This window comes from Panthera tigris, chromosome F2 (genome assembly GCF_018350195.1).
Source record: "Panthera tigris isolate Pti1 chromosome F2, P.tigris_Pti1_mat1.1, whole genome shotgun sequence".
NCBI classification, from domain to species: Eukaryota; Metazoa; Chordata; class Mammalia; order Carnivora; family Felidae; genus Panthera; species Panthera tigris.
This window is the reverse complement of record NC_056676.1, coordinates 78,053,619-78,074,723: the sequence shown is the minus strand read 5'-3', so window position 1 is coordinate 78,074,723 and position 21,105 is coordinate 78,053,619.

The window sequence follows — 21,105 nt, the reverse complement described above, 5'->3', positions numbered from 1 at the left end:
ATCATTGTGTTCTGGGGGGCGGCAGGGGGACTGGGGCCAGGCCACCTGCCGATGCACAAGAGGGTGGGTGAGGGTGCGTGAGCCAGCTCCGGGGCGATGCACCGTCATACCCCCCATTGGGGCAGCTCTGTTTTGTCCATTTTGGCGGAAGCCTTTTCCATGTGCCCATCCGTGCAGGGTCACAGTGAGGAGGGGACACAGCCAGGGGGAAGGCTGGTTTCGGCAAAACTCGGGGCATCATCCTGCCCTTCCAAGAGCCAGCTGATTCACCGTGGTCTGAGAATTACTCGTCCAGCACAAGTTCATGTCTTAACTGATTGGTTAATTGATCCATCCATTCATCCCTTCAATCACCCAGGCAGTCACCACTCGCAGACTAACATATGCTTGTCAAGCACTTCCTTTTTATCACGTCTGTGCCACATGCTTCCGATTTGGGAACCCGAGGAGTTGGAAGGTTCCATGCCTGAAGAAGTATATTGCACTGATTTTAAAATAAGGTCTGCAGCTGCCCTTGTCCAGTTGGTTGGTGCTGAGTCTGGGGGTGGATGGGGAGCGGGGTCCAAGGGCAGCCGGGTGCAGTGCCTGTCCCTGCACACAGACACCCCCTACCTGAGCCATTTTCACGTTCGCCTGCTCAGTTCATCCTGACAGCCATGTAAGTAAGACACAAGGCCTGGAGGGGACAATGTCAGCAACCTTAGACATCCTCTCATCCAGCGACTTAAACGTTTTTGACCATGATCCACGGCAAGAAGTACAGTTTCTTTGTGACTCAGAGAGTGCGTATGTAAATACAGAACAGGAAACATTGGGTGATTTGACATTTATCCTGACCACACACGACGCCCCGTAACATTTACTCTTCTATTTTATTTTTTTTTTAAATGGTCATCACAGTCCACTAACTAGATGTCATGACTCACCAATGGGCTGCGACCTACAGTTTGAAAAATGATGCTCTCGTTTAGAGGGAGACTGAGGCATGGAGAGGACCATGGCAGGCCCCAGAGCCTCGGTTGAATGTGATTATCTGAAGCCCTGCACATTTTCTCTCTGCACATTTCATTTTGCTCCTGTATTTTACGCCTTTCATCCATGCCTGAGAATGGAACTAGAAGGGTTTTTTCTCCCACGGGAGAATGACCTTGGTTAAGACCAAAGGCTGCTCTGATCATTGGGGTTCTAGGACACTCGAGGGGGATGGCGAGAAGGGCCTGAGCTTTCCTCTTCCGGGGATCTCTAGGACATTCAGCTCCCCAGCGTGGCTTGGGAGAGGCCGTGCCTACAGGTAGCGAGTGGGTTGCGTTGTCTGTACTGAGCCTTTTCCAGGCTCGGGGTCTGATGCGTTTCTGGAAACACATGAAAACATTAGCACAATTGAGGATTTGCATGGTTTCCATTTTAGAGTACATTAATATGGAAGATGATGGAAGTGTGTGTGTTGGGGGGGGTGGGCTTAGAAGGCAGCACTCTTAGGGGGCACCTGGGTGGCTCAGTCGGTTGAGCATGTGAGTCTCAATTTCGGCTCAGGTCATGATGTCCGTTTTCTTGGGTTTGAGCTTCTCATAGGGCTCTGCACTGACAGTGCGGATCCTGCTTGGGATTCTCTCTCTCTGCCCCTCTCCTTGTGTGCGTGTGCACACTCTCAAATACACTTAAAAAAGAAAAAGAAGAAGAAGCCAGGACTCTTTGGTTTCTTAGAGAACTTCCATCAGCCTTGCCAGGACCACTGCTCCGGAGAGCCACATCCAGGACCACTGTGTCATCTGAATGGGCTCTGGGGCGGGGGAGGGGGAGGAGGGGATGTTTGATAGATGACGCTCATGGTGCCTGGACTGAGAACTGCAGAAAGCTGGAGTTATGGGGTAAAGAAATGCCACAGTGGTGTTTTAAAGCCACACTCCTCCGCGGGCCCTAGGGGTTCTTGAGGGGCCTTGTGAGCAGCTGGGAGGAGAGAGGGACCAGATGGGGCTTCCGGTCCCCCCAACCAGGAAAGTTCTCGTTGCCTCTCTTTGGGCTTTAAGAAACAGGTGGTTTTCGTGCCCACGCCGCTTTGCGTGTCCCTGACCTGTGCGGTCCTCGTGGCCGGGCCAGGGTCCCACCTCAGGAGTCATCATGGTGCTCTCCACTCTTTGGGTTCATGGCTCTCCCAGTGTCCCGGAGGCCTTTCTGCCCAGAGATGCAGGACGGCCGGTTCCTGCTCAGGGCGACCCTCTGTCACGAGGGGTGGGAACCCCAGGAGGAAGGCCTCTGCCTCCCTCACTCTGAAGGGATCGTTCAACGATCATGGTGTGATTCTCAGACCGTCCCCAGGGCAACAGGACCCTAGCAGCCCCCAGCTACTGTCCCCATCAGTGATCTTCTCAACAACCCATTCTGGCGGCTGTCCCTGCCTCCCTGCCTGTGTCTCAAACTACCCTCGTGTCCTTGGGTCAGGCTCTGCTTTCAAGAAAACCCCACTAAGGCAGGTGCATCCGAAAGGGAGAGGCCTGGCCCGACAGCAAACGTACAGCAGGCAGGCGAGGATTACACAGAGCCTGGGAGCTCATTCTGGGGCAGCTCGGTTGGCCATTTCCTGTCACCTGGGAGAGCCCCAGGACCACAGCGCAGGGACGCCCCCACCTGCCATCACCACATCAGGCTTAGTTTCGGTGGAAACTGCTTGCCCAGCACGCAGGGTACAGTGTCCTGACCCGGGGCTGGTGTCAGCAAACTGGCACCCTGACCACCTCGCATAGCCTTTGACGTGGGCCCCTGGTGAGACCCTGCCCAGGGCATCATCGCCCCGGAGACTCCAATGAAACATGGGGGTCCTGGCCTACACAGAGAAGCTCTGCGCCCAGCCCCTCCGCCAGGGCACGCATTATTTTCTTTGCTTCTGAGGTCACCACTTGCTTTCAATTCGGTATGTCTGTTTTTCTTCTCTGCGGCCTCCTGGAAATTTTTCAGCGTGTGGCCGCCAACGGCTCTATCCTTTCCTTCCCACACCTCTTCTGGAGTGGTGACATCCGTATTTTGGCTGTAACACTTCCTGAGATGTGAAATCCGGAAGCCACAGTAGGGAGGGAACACCCCTCACTACGGCCACCACGCAGGGCTCAGGCGTTCCCCAGCCTCCCACAGGAGGGGCGAAGGTCGGGTTCAGGATCTCCAGGGTACCTGTGCATGTTACGCCCACCTCTGTGACCCTTGCATGCTGTGGGCACCGCCCAGGAAGAGCACGGCGTGTTCAGTGAGGCAGGACAGGACGCTGTCACAGGCCATGCACATGACTGGGGCTTTTCTCCCGGTGATGTGGCCCTGAGATCCGTTTCCCCAATGTGTGGATGAAGTCCCAGCGTGTGAGGGAGGGACGGGGGCCAGAGCTGCCTCAGGACTCTAAGCTGGTCAAGTAGAAACCCTCGGGTAGTAGGAAGGTGGGGTGGAAATTTCTAGATCATACAAGTATCAGCAGATTCTGGGGAACCTCCAACTCACCTTTGTTCCAACACCTGTTACGCACCAGCCCTGGGGTAGTCCCTGTCCCCAAGGAGTTGTCATCTGGTGACAGGGCGGGCACCATGTCAGGGGGAAGCACAGGACAGACTGTACCATAGTCACCAGGTGGGATTTGCCTGGGGCCGGTGAGGTGTGGGGAGGGCACCGTTCACCCAAAAGGTAGAATTTAAACTTGTCTAGGGCACTTTGAAATGCAGAGGGGAACGATTCCCACCACAAGGGACATTGCAACACAGTCCAGGAATGTCTGTAGGGAGTCACTGCCAGTCAGAGCCAGAAGGCAGCCTGGTGGTCACGGGCCCAGGTCTTTCCCACTGACGGTCCAGGGCGAGCTGTTCACTGGTCCATCAAACCCAGGGCATCACATTTAGAGGGTGATCCTTTGGGGTGCCTGGGTGGCTCAGTCGGTTAAGCGTCCAATTCTTGGTTTTGGCTCAGGTCAGTATCTCATGGTCATGGGATCGAGCCCCATATTGGGCTCCGTGCTAAGCATGGAACCTCTTTGGGATTCCCTCTCTCCCTCTCTCTGTCTCTCTCCCCTGCCCTTTGTCCCTCCCTGTCCCCGATCTCTGTCAAAATAAATAAATACTTAAAAAATAGTTTAAAGAGGGCTCCTGTGTTCCCAGACTGGGGTCTGGCTAACTTTCACGGTTTAAATGTCTTATCCTGTGAAAGAGTATGTGGGGTGGGTGATAATATTCGTTTGTTTGTTTTTTAGATACTTACTTGCCAAAATAAATACCGTGGTCTCATATTTTCACATCAGTTCCCAAGATGATGTTTTAAACTGTCAGTTCATAATTCCCACATCTGAGAACCCCTGGTGTAGTCCAAACCCTTATTTTTTTTTAAACAAATGGGGGAAAATGAGGCTCAGAGAGAGAGAAAGAGAAAGAGTGATTTTCCCAGTATTTGGGTGCAGAGGCTCATTTCACATCTTCAGTAAAACCCTCACAGGCCACGTGATCAAATTTTACAGGAAAACTTTGCTATTGACACTATAAATGTTCAGATTTGCTCCAGAATCACTGAGTCGGGGTCTCTGGGGATGAGTAATGTGATTTGCAAAGAGATGCTTGGTCCCGTGGGGTCTACCTACCTCCAAACCCTTCCCTGGTGCCTTCCTGGGTGCCTTATGCTGCCCACTTTTTAGAGTAATGATTGTTTTCAACCCAAGCGTAGGGCATCAGGCTTTAGGAACACCCAGGGCTTGGCCAGACTCCAACACGCCAAAGATTTTCAGAGCTGCAAAGGTGAGGGTTTCATCCCTACTTTCTGAGAACACTGCCATGTTTTTGGAAGGGACATGCACGCACATGAATGGCCCAGGGAATTGGGCTCAAAGCTGCTGTCTCCAGTGTTTTCCAGCCAGTCCTCACTCTCCACCTGCTAACTGACAGCCACAGCGTCCCTGAAGTGTTCTGTCCTTCCCTTGGTCACCCTGGGGAAGGAGCTGAGAGAGGGCACTCTGTGCCCCGGGAGGAGAAGGCTGGAGTCTGACACAGGTGCTCAGCGGACACACAGCGGATGCTCGGTAAGTGACGGCTGAGGCCGGCCTGGGGCTTCCCAAAGATCCCCGAGTGTGTTTGAGATCCCGGGGCTTCTCCTGTGCGGGACCGGTCCTAAAAGCTCACTCCTCTTCCCGAGGGGGCAGAAGAGGAGTGGAAGCCTGCCGTGTTGGCCGGGCTCAGGAATCACTTCGTTGTCCTTCTTGTCGAGGCTGGCGCCTCTGTGATCTGCGGCCCTCAGGCTCTGGCTTCTGCGAGCCAGGGTTTGCAAGAACTCCCCCTGACTGAGTCCAGGGGCTGTTCCTTTGCCTCACTCGGTCCTTCGGGGGCCGTGCCGGTGAGGAGGCCCACGTGGGGCCTTATGCGCCCCAGCTGTGCGAACCCGGGGCCTCCACGGATCAACCCAACGACTTCAGTGTGGGCGTCCTCACCTACGGCGTCCTTCCCAGGACTGGTGTGATTTTCCGTTCTTCTTCCAGCTTTATTGAGATATACTTGACATAGAACGTTGTGGACTTCCAGATGCACGCAATGATTACCACCGTGACGCTAGGTGACACATAAAAGCAGGGCAAGCTGATCTACCTGTGACATCACCCCGTCGGTCATTCTTTAAGAACAGTGGAGTCAACTTTGCTCATGCATTTAAATCCCTCTAGAGAAACCTTTCTTTTCAGGCCATGTGGTTGCTTTACTTGTTTTCTGAAACCTTATCATTTAGTCTTCAAAAACACTTCTGTGAGGGGCCGGATGGTGGGTCTTTAACCCCTAAGCAGTTAGGAACCTGTCTCCCTCTCCCTCTCCCTCTCCCTCTCCCTCTCCCTCTCCCTCTCCCTCTCCCTCTCTCTCTCTCTGTCTCACACACACACACATAGACACACACACACACACACACACACACACCAACTTGACTCTCCCACCGCCAGGAGGATCATGCTGGGGGGTGCACGGAGCCCCCGAACTGCAGCCCCAGACTGGGTGGCCTTTGCCAGCTTCCTGCCCGTGCTTTCTTAGGAGCGAGCACCTTCTCTGGACTGGATCTGAGGGCCGGATGCCGCGACCTAACTCCAAATGTGCATTTCACCAGCGTTCTCCTTGGGAAAGAAGGTATCATCAGTTACATTCTTAAAAGGAAGGGAGTTTCTGGCTCATTTGGACACGGTCATGGAGGTGCTATCGTTTTGCTTCTCCTCCTTTCTTTTCCTTGCTGGCTTCAGGCTCCTCCTATGATGCCATTCTGTGCGGTCAGGGAGATGATTGTGCCCTGTGGCCGTAGACACTAAGTTATTAAAACCATTTAAAACCATGGAACTGGCTCACTTGTGAAGGGAGAGAACATGGGGGCCAGGGACCAACACAGCCCATTTTCCAGATCAACTTTCCGGCTGTCTCCACCTCTTCTAACCCCGAGGGTCAGGAAACAGGGAGTAAAAAATGAGGCCACTGACCTGGATCCAAGGAGGCCTCACACCCACAATGTGACCTCTGACTGCATAATTAGCCGTGATCCTTTGTGTGCGACAGACAAGCTGCGGCTCTGGAGGCATTTGTGAAGTTGTCTGGGCCAGTCTCGCCGGGGTTCCCTTCCGGAAGGTTCCCTGTAGTCAGACGAGAATAGAGAACTTGGAGGAGTTAAAGAGCTGGCGGCACTCAGAGCAGGTCTATTCCCCAGTGGTCGGAGTGGGTACAACGGTGGAGACAGGGCTGGAAGACAAGTGTCTTCCCAGATGGACGCTGGCTCCCAGAAGCTTGGCAGACTTGGTGCCAGGCGTGGGGGACAGCGAGGTGATCAGGACACCCGCCCATTCTGGAGGAGGCCCTGGTCTAGACAGACCTGCATACAATTCATTCCAAGACCCAAATCCTGGGCAACACGCGAGGAGACAGACGGACGTGCAACAGAGCCTTACAACTTAATGTCATTAGTACTAGGAAAGACAAGATCTAGAGATGTTATGGAAGGCTCTAGAGTAAATTTTTTTTAAACCATCTTCCAGTGTTCATGCCCACTGAGTGTCTGAAGCCTCGACCAGTTTATCATCCTGGGGCCAGCTGTCTTTAGCCTCGTTTTTATAGAAGTGACGCAGTCTAGGTCACACAGCAGCAAGCAGGCAAGGCCTGGCACCAACGGGGACTCTGCGGTGGCCGGCTTCTCCTCCCCAGACTCGGGACCAGACTCAGGAGGGGCTGGAGGGGACGCGAGACCTGGCTACATTTTCACTCATTCGCTCAGAAAATTGAACCCTTGTTTCCCGCGAGAAGCCACGCCAGAGATTCGGTGGTTCCATCGTCCGGTCGTGTTCTCCGGAAACCAGAATGGTCTCATTTCAAGGGGAGCGTGTTGAGCTGAACCATTTCAGGACGTGCGCGAGCACTCCCTCCTCCGCACGGATTCCTCTAGGCTGTTGGGGAGCCGTGGATGGACTCAGGATGCGCAGCCACTTGGCCCCAGTGAGGGGGCAGGGGGGCCGCCCCGAGAACGCCAATCCCGACCTAGACCCTGACACGTGGAGAACCAGTGATGTTTCACCCGGAGCAGAGAGGGCAGGGTGCATCACCATGGCAGAGCCACAGGCGGTGAGCCCCATGCTGAAGGGTTGGCCCCCTCTGCCTGGACCCCATTGGCCTTCGGGAGCAGCTCCGAGCTGGAGGCCAGAAGCCCCTGCACCTGCAGGGTCTGCCCTTGGCCAACAGCAGCTTCCCTGACCTGCCTGCATCCAGGTGCCAGCTGTGGGCCCTCCTGCTCGCTCGGCCACCAGACTGTGGGCTCCCGGGGCCCTCAGGAACCTGCAGGGGCAGGGAGCCTCCTCCTGTCTCCATCACGCTGGAGACCTGGCCGGGGAGCTCTGGGCCCCGGGAACCAGCCCCAGGCCTCTGCGGCCCGACACATCCTAGACTGGGGTTTGGGCACCTCCCCAGGCGTGTCTGCTGCCCAGGGCCCATCCCTGTGCTCGGTCACCTCCTCTCTTCGGGGCTCAGCTGACCAGGAGGCCTGGGGTTCGCCGGCGGCCTGCTCTGAGGGAGGCTAAGCCCTGGGGTGGCGGCACCTTAGCTCTGGCGGAGACCAGGCAACCTTCCCACCGGGAGAACAGGTGAACCTGGCTCTCAGTCTCCTTGTGTGGGAGCCTCCCTGTCCTTCACCTCCTCCACACCCTCCACCAAAGGAGCTGTCATTTCATCAGGGAACTTAGAGGCGCGGGGAGAGGTGGCGGCCTTTCCAGGGCCCTTTCCAGATGCCTCCTGCATCGCTCCGCACAGCCAGCCTGGTGCCTCCTCTCCTGTGCGCCGCTCCTCTGGTCCCCTTCCTCCTCCTCCCCTCCAGGCCTCTGCTCTCTGCTGCCTCTCTCCCTCCCTCCCTTCCCGTCACCCACCTCTGTCTCAGGCTCCGCCTTTCCATTTCTCTCCAGCATGGAGCCAGGTTTGCCACTCCCCCCGCCCCGCCCCTCCGCTCCCTAAACTCCAGTCCCTAAACTGGACTGCTCTCCACCCCCCACCCCACTCTCCCTCCAGCTTCCTCTCTGGTTTGCTCTCCCTCATCTCTTTCCCTGCATGTCTCTCCCTCTGTGTGTCTCTCCCTCTCTGTCTCTGTCCCCCTATCTCCCCCAGTTCCCCGTCTCTCTCCCCCTGCTGCCTCTCTTCTTTATCTCCCTGTGTCCATCCAGTTCCTCTCTCTCTAACAAATCCACCCCTCGCTCCAACTCATCTGTCTCCCTCCACTTTTCTCTTTCCCTTTATACATAGTCAGCCATGTGTTGTCCACATGACTTCCTGCCCCTCCCCGTGGCTCTCTCCCCCACCTCCTCCTGACTCTCTCTCCCCTCCTTCTCAGCACCCGCCCCTCCCTCACCCCTGCTCTCACTCCAAGCCCCCTCCAGGTCTGCCTGTCTCCGAAGAGCCCCCTCTCTGGCTACCCAGCCCTGTAGACTTGGAGCCCAAACAGAGCCAGCCTCCATTCTCCATTCTCTGGGCCAAGGGGGCAGAGGCCCGGGGACCGGTTCAGCAGGTGGGAGGAACCTCCCTGACCAGAGCAGAGGTTCTCTGGGAGAGAAGCTCTGAGTGTCCAGGCCCTCGTGCTGCCTGCGCTGACAGGGCATCCGTTCCGTACACGAGGAACAGAGGTCTGCAACGCATCCCTCACCAACCCGGGGCTGCACAATGGGCTTTCTCTCAGTCCGAGCCCGTTCTGTTGCAGAGTTAAGGGTTTCTCTGCCCTCTAGTAACAAGCAGGGCTCTTTGCTTTGTTTGACGGAGTGCGTGCTTGTCAAGGGCTTTTCTCTGTTTAGAATCCATTTGTTAGAGCCTCCGCTCATAAAGCTCATAAAGCACGGTCATTAACAGCCACATTCTCTGTGTCTGGAATTTCAGTGGAGTCGATGATGTTCACACACGCACACTTCGGGGCTGCGGGTTGGAGATGGGCTTCCTCCCCACCTCGGGTTCGTCGCAGCCCCCCCGTTCTCTCTGGTGCCTGGTGGGGGTGGGAAGGCAAGTCCCTCTGAGCTCTGGCTTGCAGCATGCCCCAGGCTCCATGCCCCCAGTTTTCGGAGCATGCCCTCTCCCAGCTTTGGCAGCTGCAGGGTGGTGACTGGCACTCCCAGCTCCTCCTTCCAGACACTTCCACATATGTGGCCATCTGGTCTCCTCTGTGTGGTGTGGCAGCTGCCTCTCCAGCCCCGACTCCGAGCATTACAGCCTTCAGGTCCTTTCCCACTTGGCCTCACCCGGGACCTTTGGGTCCCCCAGTGCCCTGCTGTTCCCAGCCAAGCGTGCCCCCTCTGCCAGGAAGCCCTCACCGTCTTCCACGCCATCTTCAGCCCCTCCCGGCAGTTCCCCAACCTGTCCTCAGGGTCCACTCGAGCTTCCTTGGTGCCTGGAGCCTTTGCTGGCATTCCAGCGGGGGCATCGGGCCCTCACGTGGCCATGGGAGATGCCTACAGCCCAGCCCCCCCAGCAGAGGCCGGTGCACCTGCAGTGAGGCTTGGACGCCTGGCTTAGATGCAGGTGAGTTCCAGCCCCCACTTTGCTGCCTCCCACCATGCCGCTCTGGCCAGCCCTCCTCTCTCCAACGGGGAGCAAAAGTAGTGCCTTCGTTATAATGCTGGAGGAAATTTCAATATGGTATTCTACGAAAAGTGCCTACAGTGACATCTGGCATAGAGTAGTATGTAAAAAAAACACCAGCTGAGATCGCCACCGCCATCGTTAGCATTATTAACATCATGTGGGGAGAGTTTTTCTGTATCTTCTTGCCCTTCCTGCTCCTTGAGCCTCCGGGGACCAGGTAGCTGTCAACAGACAACAAGAGGCCGGAAGGACCTGGCCACCCACCTTCTCCTCCTGCCCGATCGTGTCACAGGGATCCGGGTCCTCAGGCCACAGTGGATGCTCCCGTTCTTCCACCAGGATCCCAAGGACTTTCCCTCCCTCCTCCCAGTGATGAGGCCGAACCGAGTGGTGGCGGGTGGGTAACGCCCTCAGGAGCCTGGCGAGGGGAGTTGATAGAGGACTGAGCTGATGGGAGCTACAGATTGTGCAGGGTGTGTGCTGGGGCAGGAAGAAGAGAGTCGGGGAAGCGACCCCCACCAGCCAAGGGCATGGCCCCAAATCTCCTCCAGGTCAAGGAAGCTTCGAGTCAACCCCAGGCTCAGCTGAAATACACCAGGGAAGTCACCGGACACCCCCTTTCCACAGGGAGGTCCCTGGGGGTTGCTGGTGTCGTTTACCACGAAGACTGGTGATGCATCCTTCCTTGACTTCCCATAAGGTGTATTTCTCATCTGTCTATAGGCTGAAAATGGCTTCCACGCCTCCGGCTCTAAGCCAAGAACCACCGGGTTCTTTCCGGTTTTCTCTCTCCTGTCCGACACGGAGGACTGGGCCCCATTATCCCTAATACACGTATCCATGTGCTTGATCCCACTGCCGTCAATGGGCACCTGCCAGATGAAGACGCTCCACCCCCACAGCCCCACGGAGGTCCCCCTCACCCACCGTGGCTTTGGCATCCGAGCTGGCTGTCCTCTCCCTCACCCCTACATGGGCTCCCTCCTCGCCCCCCTGGGGCTCTGGCACCCACACTGGATGTGCCTCTTTACCCTGCTTGGCATCTGTGCCTGTTTTCAAGACCAGTGGAATGCTTGTTCCTCAAGAATCAAGACAGACCCCACACGAAGCACCATCCACGAGCAGAGTCAGACAGTGGACTTTTTTCTGCAAACCGAGCAGCTGCCTGACCACCCAGATGTGAGCGGAGACCGGCTCCGAGAAGGCAGGTGAACACCTGCTCCTGCTCTGTGTCCCCGGAGCCGTGCCCTCCCCTCAGGGGCCCTTCCTAGAATCCGCTCCGCCCTCTGAGCGTGGCATCCAGGCGTCAAGTCCTCGGGCTGTACCTTCGTCTACTTGTTCTACGCCCTGTAACTGACCAGAGAGCAATTGTTAATAAGACACCATTTTAGGCACGAGACAGTCAATAGTTAAAGGATAATTATTCCTGCTTTAAGAGACTTTTATTCTAGTGGAGATACAGAGAGACAGGAGATACAGAGATACTTGAAGACACAGATGCACACATATAAATACAAAGGTACTGAAAGGGACTATAGGGGCACCCGGGCGGCTCAGTCAGCTAAGCGCCTAACGTTGGCTCACGTCACGATCTCACGGTTTGTGAGTTGAAGCCCCCATGTCGGGCTCTGTGCTGGCCGCTCGGAGGCTGGAGCCTGAATCGGGTTCTGTCTCCCTCTCTCTCTTCCCCTCCCCCACTTGCACTCTGTCTCTCACTCTCTCAAAAATAAATAAACATCAAAAACATTTCTTTTAAAGAAAAGACCTGTAGGGGCACCCAGGCGGCTCAGTCAGTTAAGCGTCTCACTTTGGCCCATGTTGTGATCTCACAGTTCTTGAGATCCAGCTCTGTGTAAGGCTCTACACTGTCAGTGCAGAGCCTGCTTGGGATTTTCTCTCTCCCACACTCTCTGCCTTTCCCCAACTCACGCTTTCTCTCTTTCAAAATAAATAAATAAACTTAAAAAAAAGAAAAGGACTATAAATAAGATAGAAAAGGGTAATATAGAGTACCTGTCTCTGGGAGATTAGAGGAAAAGTCTCTGAGATCACATCTGAGCAGAGATTCAGATGTTGGGAGGGAGGTGGCCAAACAAAGGCCAGGCAGGGAAGAGAGGGAATCTCTAGCTGCAGTGCAAATGCCCTGTGGCAGGAAGCAGCATGTCATGGTCCGTGGGGGAAAAGGAAGAGAGATGAGGGCAGGGAGAGAGAGAGCTTGTCCGGCCTTCCGGGACTGAGTAGTGGGCTTGCTTGGATTTTATTCGAAGAGTCATGAAGACCTAGTGAAAAGTCTTCAGGAATGTCCCTCTGGCAGATCTGGGGGAGCAAGATGGGAAGCAAGTTGGCCAGGAAGGAGGTGTTGCAGGAGAGGAGGATGGGCTGGGACTAGCCCGGCAGCTGATGGCGGGGGGAGCAGATATAACGGGCTGTTTGGCATGTTTTGGAGGTCCTGCTGGAGGACGGTACCGTTGTGTGGAGGGAGAGCAGCACTCTTACGTTTTGACCTGAGCGTGGGGGGAGCCGACAAGTGATCCAGCGAGGGATCCAACACTTCTGCTTTGGAAAGGTTAACTGGGATGCCTGAAGACTTCCAGAAGAGACAGACGGTGGGGCTGGACATGTGTACCTGGAGCGCAGAGAGGGGACCCAGGTAAGGGTGTAAATCTGAGAGCCTTCAGCAGAGACGGTGTCTATGGCCACAGCAGTTCAGGGGGGACCTGCCTCCACACGCTCCCCTCTCTGGGAGAGGAGAGCCCAGCCCCGCGCAGCACGGCTCCATAGATCCTAGACGAGGAGGCGTCCGGGGAAAGCTTGAGGAGGAGGCAGCCACGTAGGCAGAAGCCAGCCCGGTAGGTGCAACATCTCCACGCAGAAGTGGGGGCACCGCGCGACCCCTGCTGGAGGGCCCCCCGACGGAGTCTGGGAGCAGAGGCGGCAGGTGCAAGCGAGACTCAAGAGGCTGCCGGGGCCCGTTTCTGGGCCGGGAGGGTGTGAGTGCCTCACAGGCTGGTTGGGGAGGAAGTGAGTTTGGATTGCTCGGTGTGGAGGGGTTTGTAAGGGATTCTGCCGGAGGAAGAGCAGGGAGGGATGTGAGGAAGGACACAACTGTGTTGATAGATCTGGACCCGTGTCCACGTCCGTATCTACTGGATCTTTGTCTGTCTACACCTGTGTCTCCGTGTCCCGACCCGTGTCCGCGTCCACACCTACCTGGATCCTCGTCTGTCTACACCTGTGTCTCTGTCCCGATCCATGTTCACGTCCATCCACATTCCACCTACACCTACAACGAGACAAATACATCCAAATACATATAATATACAAATGTACATCCTTAAACCTGAGCCTGGGAGCTCAAAGTCGCTTCCTTTACCGTCTCCTGCCCTACTTTCGGCATCTTCCCCAATGCGTGCACGTGTCACTCACACGGGCCTGGGTCCACGTGCCACGGCGAGATGAGGGAAGGGCGAGTGGATGATACAGTCAAAGCAGCGAGAGGCTTTTCAAGAGCAAGTGGAAGGGCGCCTGGGGGGCTCAGTCGCTTAATGGTCAGACTTGGGCTCAGGTCACGATCTCGCGGTCCGTGAGTTCACGCCCCGCGTCGGGCTCTGTGCTGACGGCTCGGAGCCCGGAGCCTGCTTCGGAGTCTGTGTCTCCCTCTGTCTCTGCCCCTCCCCGGCTCACGTTCTGTCTCTCTCTCTCAAAAAAGAAACATAAAAAAAAGCAAATGGAGGTTGATCAGGCAGCGTCTTGATATGAGACTGATACGGGGATTTTATTCTGTAGGCCATAAGAAGCCAGGAAAAGCCTTTAAGCAAGTAAATGAGGTGATTTGGCCCAGGCTTCAGAAAAGCAGTCACTCGCTGGATGTTCGTACGTGAACTGAGAAAACGAAAGAGAGGGATGGAGAGAGATGTTTGAAGGAAATAATTGAGAGGGATGGGAAGGAGAGCACACACAGGCAGGAGCGGCGTGTTGGACGGGGATCCAACTAGAAGCTGGGCCGGGAGGGAGACGGAGCCCGGGCCGGAGGGGCCCGGAACCAGGCCGTGTGAGCGAAGGGGCTGGAGAGGCAAAACCCCCCAGAGGAACAGACCACCCTTCCGGCAGGGAGAGCACATCTCACTGGCTTCGCACCAGACCATCATCAAGGACGTTCTGTTCCCCTCCCCTGCCAGAGTGACTTCTGTCCCCGGCCCTCTCCAGCCGCGGGGTAATCAGTGCCCAGGTGAGAGAGTTTTGTAAGGAGATAAATAGCACAATCACCTGCCTGTGGATCCTCACGACGCTATGGCACAGGGCGGACGTTAACTTGACCTGCTGCTGCTAACACATGATGAAAATCTAATCAGGATGTTCAAGAACTGCTGGTCCTACTCCAGTTTGTGGTATGAATCACGGTTAATATTTCCCTCCTCCCCCCCCCCCAAGGGCTCCTCATAACCTGTGCCGTTGGCTTCAGAAATGCAATCAATTACTACGCCAGCCCCGGTTGTAAGGACTGAGTCATATTTCGCATCCATGTGTGGGGAGGGGTTAAGTGTCTTTTTATAGAGTTCCTGTTGAGAAACTTGACCCAGAGTCATCCTTGTCCAGCCTGGGGGCTGGTCTCTAGTCCGGGTGAGCAAGGAGGGGCTAGCCAGGGGAAAATCCTCAGCACCCCATCCATCCAGAGCCATCGGTTCAGAAACAATAGTAGGACCGACATCCGACCCAGGGCCAGGGCTGGGGAGGAATTTGAAGGGGGAGACACACAGGATGCCAGAGCCCTGTGGGGCGGCCTGTCGGGGAGGCTCCCGCCTGAGAGACAGGAGCCAGAGACCAGTCCCGAGTTCAGGGCCTTGCGGTCTGCACTCAGAAGAGACCCCAAACCCCAAGAGATCCCTTCAAGATACGTGGTTCATGAAACAAGTCCGTTCCTGTCACTCCATGGGGTCCCCTGTCATTCAGGGTAAAAGCAGGATTGCTGACGATAAGGTGTAGTGCCTTCTGTTAGCGACGCCAGCCTCCGGCTCCACCGACGGCCACCCCGACTTTCTCTGCCACTTCTCCAAGCCCACCTGCTCTGCCTCCGCGCTGGGTCCTTGGTGGGCCTCAAACATCCAGAGCACACCGCCTCGCCCGAGGCTTTGCCCCTTTGGGGCAGCCCTCCGTGCCTGTGACTCCTCCCACAGAGAGCCGCCCGGCTCAGTTACTTCCTTTGGTCCCTACACACCAGTCACCAGTGTCTGTGACTTTCCCGGAGAACCTCATGCAAATTACCCCCTTCCTGATCTCAGATTCCTGTTCACTTGAATTTTTTGCCTCCGTACCGGTCGTCAGCATCCGACGAGTGTTTATTTCCTGTCTCTCTCCTCTAAGAATACAAAGTCCGTGAGAGCAGAACTTTGTCTGTTTAGATCACTGCTCAATCTCCAGAGGCTACGCCAGTTCCCGGAGTCCGTGGGTGCTCCGCTGATATTTATGGAAGGAACACATAACCTGGAGGTTCTCTATACGCCGACCAACAAGCACTCGACGAGTCAGGAGGTATCGCAAGGGAGTCAGGAATTCGTCATTACCCAGCACAGCTAGTGAGCAGTGACAACAGCTACTGTCCCTAACATCTAAAGCTTGACACCTTGTCATTAACTTAATCCTGATGGCAAACCTCCCAGTGAGGTTATGCTATGAATGGGGGTTGTTTTGTTTTGTTTTGTTTTTTACTAACAAATGAAAACAATAAACAAAGGCACAGAAAATTCAGCCACTCACCCCAAACTCAACAACTCGTGAATGGAGACTTTAGAGTCTGTGTTCTTAGCCATGACGGTCGTCATAAGCACTGCCCCTAAAGGCTTCCAGTGTTCCTGCTTTTTTAACACAGGGTGTCATCTTATTTCCTGAAATTCCCTGAAGTTACTCAGTGCCATCTGATCGTCTTTGGTCAAAGAAACACGAACAGGGTTAACCTGTGCTCCTCTGGGGGTGGCACCATCAGTGGTCAACGGCCAGGTGTTCTCCCCGTGGTGGGGAAGGACGCCCACCCTGGGGTCTGGGGACGGCCAAGCACTGACGTGAAACACAGGACAGATGAGGTGACAGCGGTTTTCTGTCACATGTGTTCATCGGGGGTCAGGACAGTGCACACCATGCAGGGACATATGGGGAATGAGTAGACCACCAAACGCTGCAAGACGCAGAAATACACTTCTGGTGTTGTGGCAAGCTGAGTTCTGGGACGGCCCCCCAAAGTCCCGCTCCCGGGTGTATACACCTTCCCCAGTTATTCAGCCAAGCAATGGCGTAAGTGCTGCTGAGGGATTTTGCAGATGTGATTAAGGTCCCTAATCAGTTATTGAGTTATCAGGAAGATTATCCTGGGTGGGCCTGACCTAATCAGGCAAGTCCTTCAAAGGGACCAGGCCTTCCCTGAAGAGAAGATTTGAAAGGAGGAGGTCCCGTGGCAAGGCCTCTAGAGTGGCATCTAGGAGCTGAGAGTGATCCTGGCTGACAGCTAATAAAAAACTGCAGACCTTAACCCTAAAACCACAAGGGAATCAGTTCTGCTGACAACCTGAGGGAGCTTCCCTAGTCAGGGCTCCAGACGAAGACACAGCCCCGGCTGGCACTTCGATTTCAACCTGCGACACCCTCGCTGGAGGACTCGGCCAAAACATGCTAGACTCCTGACCCGCAGAAACATGGGGTGAGATCAACGTGTCTTGCTCTGAGCTGCTGGCTCAGGCTTATTTGTTACACAGCAACGGGGAACTAAGACAGGCTGAGGCATGGTTATTGTTAGCAGTGGTGGTCCTGCTGCAACGTCATCTACACATTTTGACGGATAAAACCACGGACAACTGCCTCCTTGGGGTACCTAACACGCTTGTAACGATCCGATAATCAGGCATGTCCTGAAGCAGATCACGTGCTACGTGACTTGAGGGAGACGCTCTCCGTTTTCCTCACTTTGGAGCCCTCAGCATTTGTGACTCTGCCCCATGGTGGATATTCAGGGAATGTTTGTGGGAGGAACACACGAAGGAGAGGAGAGCATCATGCCCAGGGTTGGCCCCATGGAAGGAGAAATCGATTCAACCTGGGCGAAGGAAATGCTCAGCGGGGTTATTGGTGAGGGCGAGGGCGTGGGGCAGACAAGGCGGGGAGGGATTCTAGGCACAGATGACTCCATACAATATGGCAACAGCCTGGCCCCTGGGAGCCTTCCCCAGGGCTGGGGGAAGGCTGCGGGACGCGGAATTGGCGAGGTGGAAAATTAAAGCATGCGCCTGTGCAGATCTGTCTGGGCCGAGAACATCAGCAACTTTAAAATGTCTCACCTCATCTGTCTGTGACAAACTCAGGATTCCACTCCAACTAGTGAAAGCCGTCAGAAGGTAGCAAACAGTAACAGGAAAGTGTGAAATGACAGAGTTTGTGTGTGTGTATGTGTGTGTGTTTTCTCAATAAAAACATACAACTGGAGCCTCACAAATCATTTTGGGCCAAGATTAAAAACAACCCCCCCCCCCAGAAAAAAAAAAAACGTATCTTAAAGCTGAAATCCTTACAAGGATTATTTTGGTAGGACAATTGTCTATGACGTGCAGCTCAAATCATTCAAGCAGCCAAGACACAAATATATATTCTTTTGTGGTAGGTTCGCTGCTTCTCTTTCTCTGTTCAAGACTCCAGACTCAAAAATTGGACGCAGATGCAAAAATTGGGTGCGGTCTGGTGTTTCAAGGCTGCGCCCTGAGACCAGAGGTTTAAAGAAACAATAGTCTGTATCTCTCCAGCTCAGATCATGTGCAGGGGCTGTGCATGCATTGTCTCAGGATGTTGCACTGGATCCCAGTTCACACCTGGGAAAGGCAGGAGTGGGAAGCAATCTGATTTTCCCAAGGCCGTAGAGGTACACAGGGCACAGTGAAGTTTTGACCCAGGGCTACGAGATTTCAAAGTCCATATCCTTCTGGTGACGGCAAACATTTCCGGAGTTGCTCCTATTTAAATAGCAACTTTGGGTGGATGAAGCATGTCTGTTATCTCATGCGTTTCCCCTAAAGATTTGGGGATCGGTGGGGCATTTTGAAGATGAAGAAATGAGTGATTAAGGAAGCTGACTCTGTTCCCTCTGTGTCTCCCTCCCAACGAGACAGGAAGGTCAAGACTTGGTGACCTAGTTAGTATCTTATTTCCCGAGAGCCAAGGTGTTTCCCTCAGACTTCCAAATTTTAGCTCTGGACAAACCCTCACCATGTGGCTGATGCCCAGGGCAAGGGCGCAGGTGTCCCAGACCTGCCTTCTTACTGTCTACCCCAAGTTATAAATCCAACAAGTAATGCTAGAAAAGTGTGATCTTGCTGGGGGACAGACTCTCAGACACCGCTCCACCAAAACTGGGCATGCAGTTTTAAAGCCTTAAAACCCTGTTCTCATACCTCATCAGGGGTACAGACCTCACTCAAACATGCCCCAGCATAATGACTGAGCTAGCCCCAAGGAGCTGCGTGTCTATCTATGGGTTACTGTGTCCTTAGCCAAAGCAGGGACATTTCTATCCTAACAGAGAAATGAAGAATGGACCCTGGAGGTGGTTTAGCAGCCTTGACCTCGATGATTTGTTTTACCACGACCTCTCAAGTTGCAGCTTTTGGCCCACATTGGCTCTACATACAGGCGGGTAGGAATAGACTTCTTTTTCATAAAGAAAAAGGCTCTAGCTCATTTTTTCCTGAAATCCAAGGATCTGGAGATCCATCTTTCGTTCCCCCCTGCTTGGTTTGGTTGGAGTCAGATGCAGAAAGGCATATCTGTATTATAAGAAAAGCATCCTTTCAGGGACAATGATAAACGCCAAGTGACAGCCTCCCAGTCAGGGATACCATGGAGGGGAGGGGATGGTGATCTGTGGAGCTCATCATCTACCAGAAGCAGGTGGGTGGCAGGTAGAAAGGCAGATGGCACACTTTGTGATTTTTTTAGGACGAGAATTTCATGCTTATGTTTCTGATTTCTGATCAAAAGCTCTTCGACGTGCCTTGTGGGTTAAACAAATGGTATGGCTTATGACTGCCAGTGTCTGAGGTCAGATTTTAACCCCTAGTCTGTCTTTCTTCCTCCATATGGAGGCCAAGAAGAGAGGGGCTTGGCTCAGGTCCCATGGTGGTGAGTGGCAGAGCAGAAAATGGATGGAGAGTCCCCAGAACTCTGTCCCCAGCTCCCTTATTATATCAGACTGTTGCCCTAAACTGTCAGCAGCTCTCCAGGAGATGGAATCTGTGCTCACTGCCAAGTGACCACACACATCGCAGGTGCCCAGAAACCTTGCTCAGGTTCTCGGGTCTTCATTGATTCTGAATCTCAGGGGCATCAAGCTCAGATTTGTCTCCAGCTCCTCAGAGAACAATAGTCCCATATTTGGATCTTGCTGCTTTTCCGAGTCAGTGGGAACCAGCTAAATAATGGAAACAATAATTTATCGATGGCAACAATGGTGATAGCAATGAGAAAAGAGCTCACGCTCTTGAGGTACCACACACCCCACCAAACCCCTAACAGCGTCCCACCCAATCTTTACTATACAACAATGTAATTACTGCTCTTTGCTTCAGGCAGAATGAAACTGGGTTTCAGAGAATTTAAAGGGACTTGCCCACAGTCAAAGAGCTAATTGGTAGAAGGAGTTCTGTTTCCAAGCCAGTTTTTAACGACTACTCATGGAGCTACTCAAACTGGGATTATAGGTTCAGAGTTCCCTAAGTTCTCTACAGGATGTTTCAATGTTTTATTTCTAATTTAACCTAAAATTAAGATGAACATACTCTGGCCCACCTGGGTAACTACCTTACAGGAAACTTTCTGGGGCTGCATTTGTGTTTGTGATTATGCTGGAACCTAAATCATAGCATTCAGCTTCTAAGGCAGTATTTTTCCCCTTGGGGTCTGGGGACTCTCTGGACATTAGCAGATAAGGGTCTTCTTTGACGCTCTGAGAGGTCTCGTTGGAGAAATACTGTACTAACCTCTGCTGTGTTGAAAGCCAAAGCTCTTCCCCCTTGGAAGAACTGGAACAGTAGCCATCTTGATGCTCTGAAGGTTGGCGTGGAGCACCAGGCCCTGTGGCGTTTGCTCACATCCTCACAGTTCTTCTAGAAGAGGCACAACCCAGGCCCGTAGCTCTCTCAGACCCCAGCACACCATGCCCTCCAGCTTCTCAGAGTCTTGGGTCAGGCATGTGTGCACTTCCTCAGCAAGGCTCTCCTGTGGGTTATTGAATCATCCAGCGAGGACCAGATGCCCCCACGGACCCAGTCTGTCCCTGTGGACTCAGTCGGCCCCTGTTTTGTTCTACTGAGGTCTAGCTTCATCCCCAGCCACTGACCCCAATGAGCTAGAGTGGCAGTTGTTGAGACAACACCTTGCATAGGCTCCCCCACCAGCTCCCACAATGGTGCGTGGTCTAATCTTGTGGTAGAGCCCCTCCCTAAGGAACGTGGTGAAAACCTCCAGACAAGGGAAGGCAACCTGGCTATGTGTGCATGTGCAACATTCCTCACGACTCTGTAACAGACTGCCCATTCAGACTGGATGTTACCGTATACGGGAGACAAAGGAGCAAACATTGTACAAAAGGCACCCCCACCCCCACCCCGCCCCACTGCACTCGGGTCTCAGCCTTTTGGGTCCTAGCCCACTGAGCCTGTGCGGGCACAAATCAAGCTGCTTCCTGGAAAGAAAAGCCTCAGTGTCCCAACTCTCTGTGTGTGACTCATGGCTACAGTCTCGGTAACAAATCCCTGCTATCTATTACTTATTGGTTTTCTGTCCTTTGGTCCAAGCTTGAATGATACACGGTCCCTGACTCAGAAATGTTGAAAAAGAAAACGGAACCAGTTACCACCTTAGAGCTTTGAGAACTATAACTCACACCATGCCTAAATCCTTGAGCTTATAGAGAGGTAAAGTGGACTGAATAATTAATACACTTTCTGCATATGTGCACAGTTAGTTCTGCTATAATGCAGTGTATCTGTTCCTAGAAGTC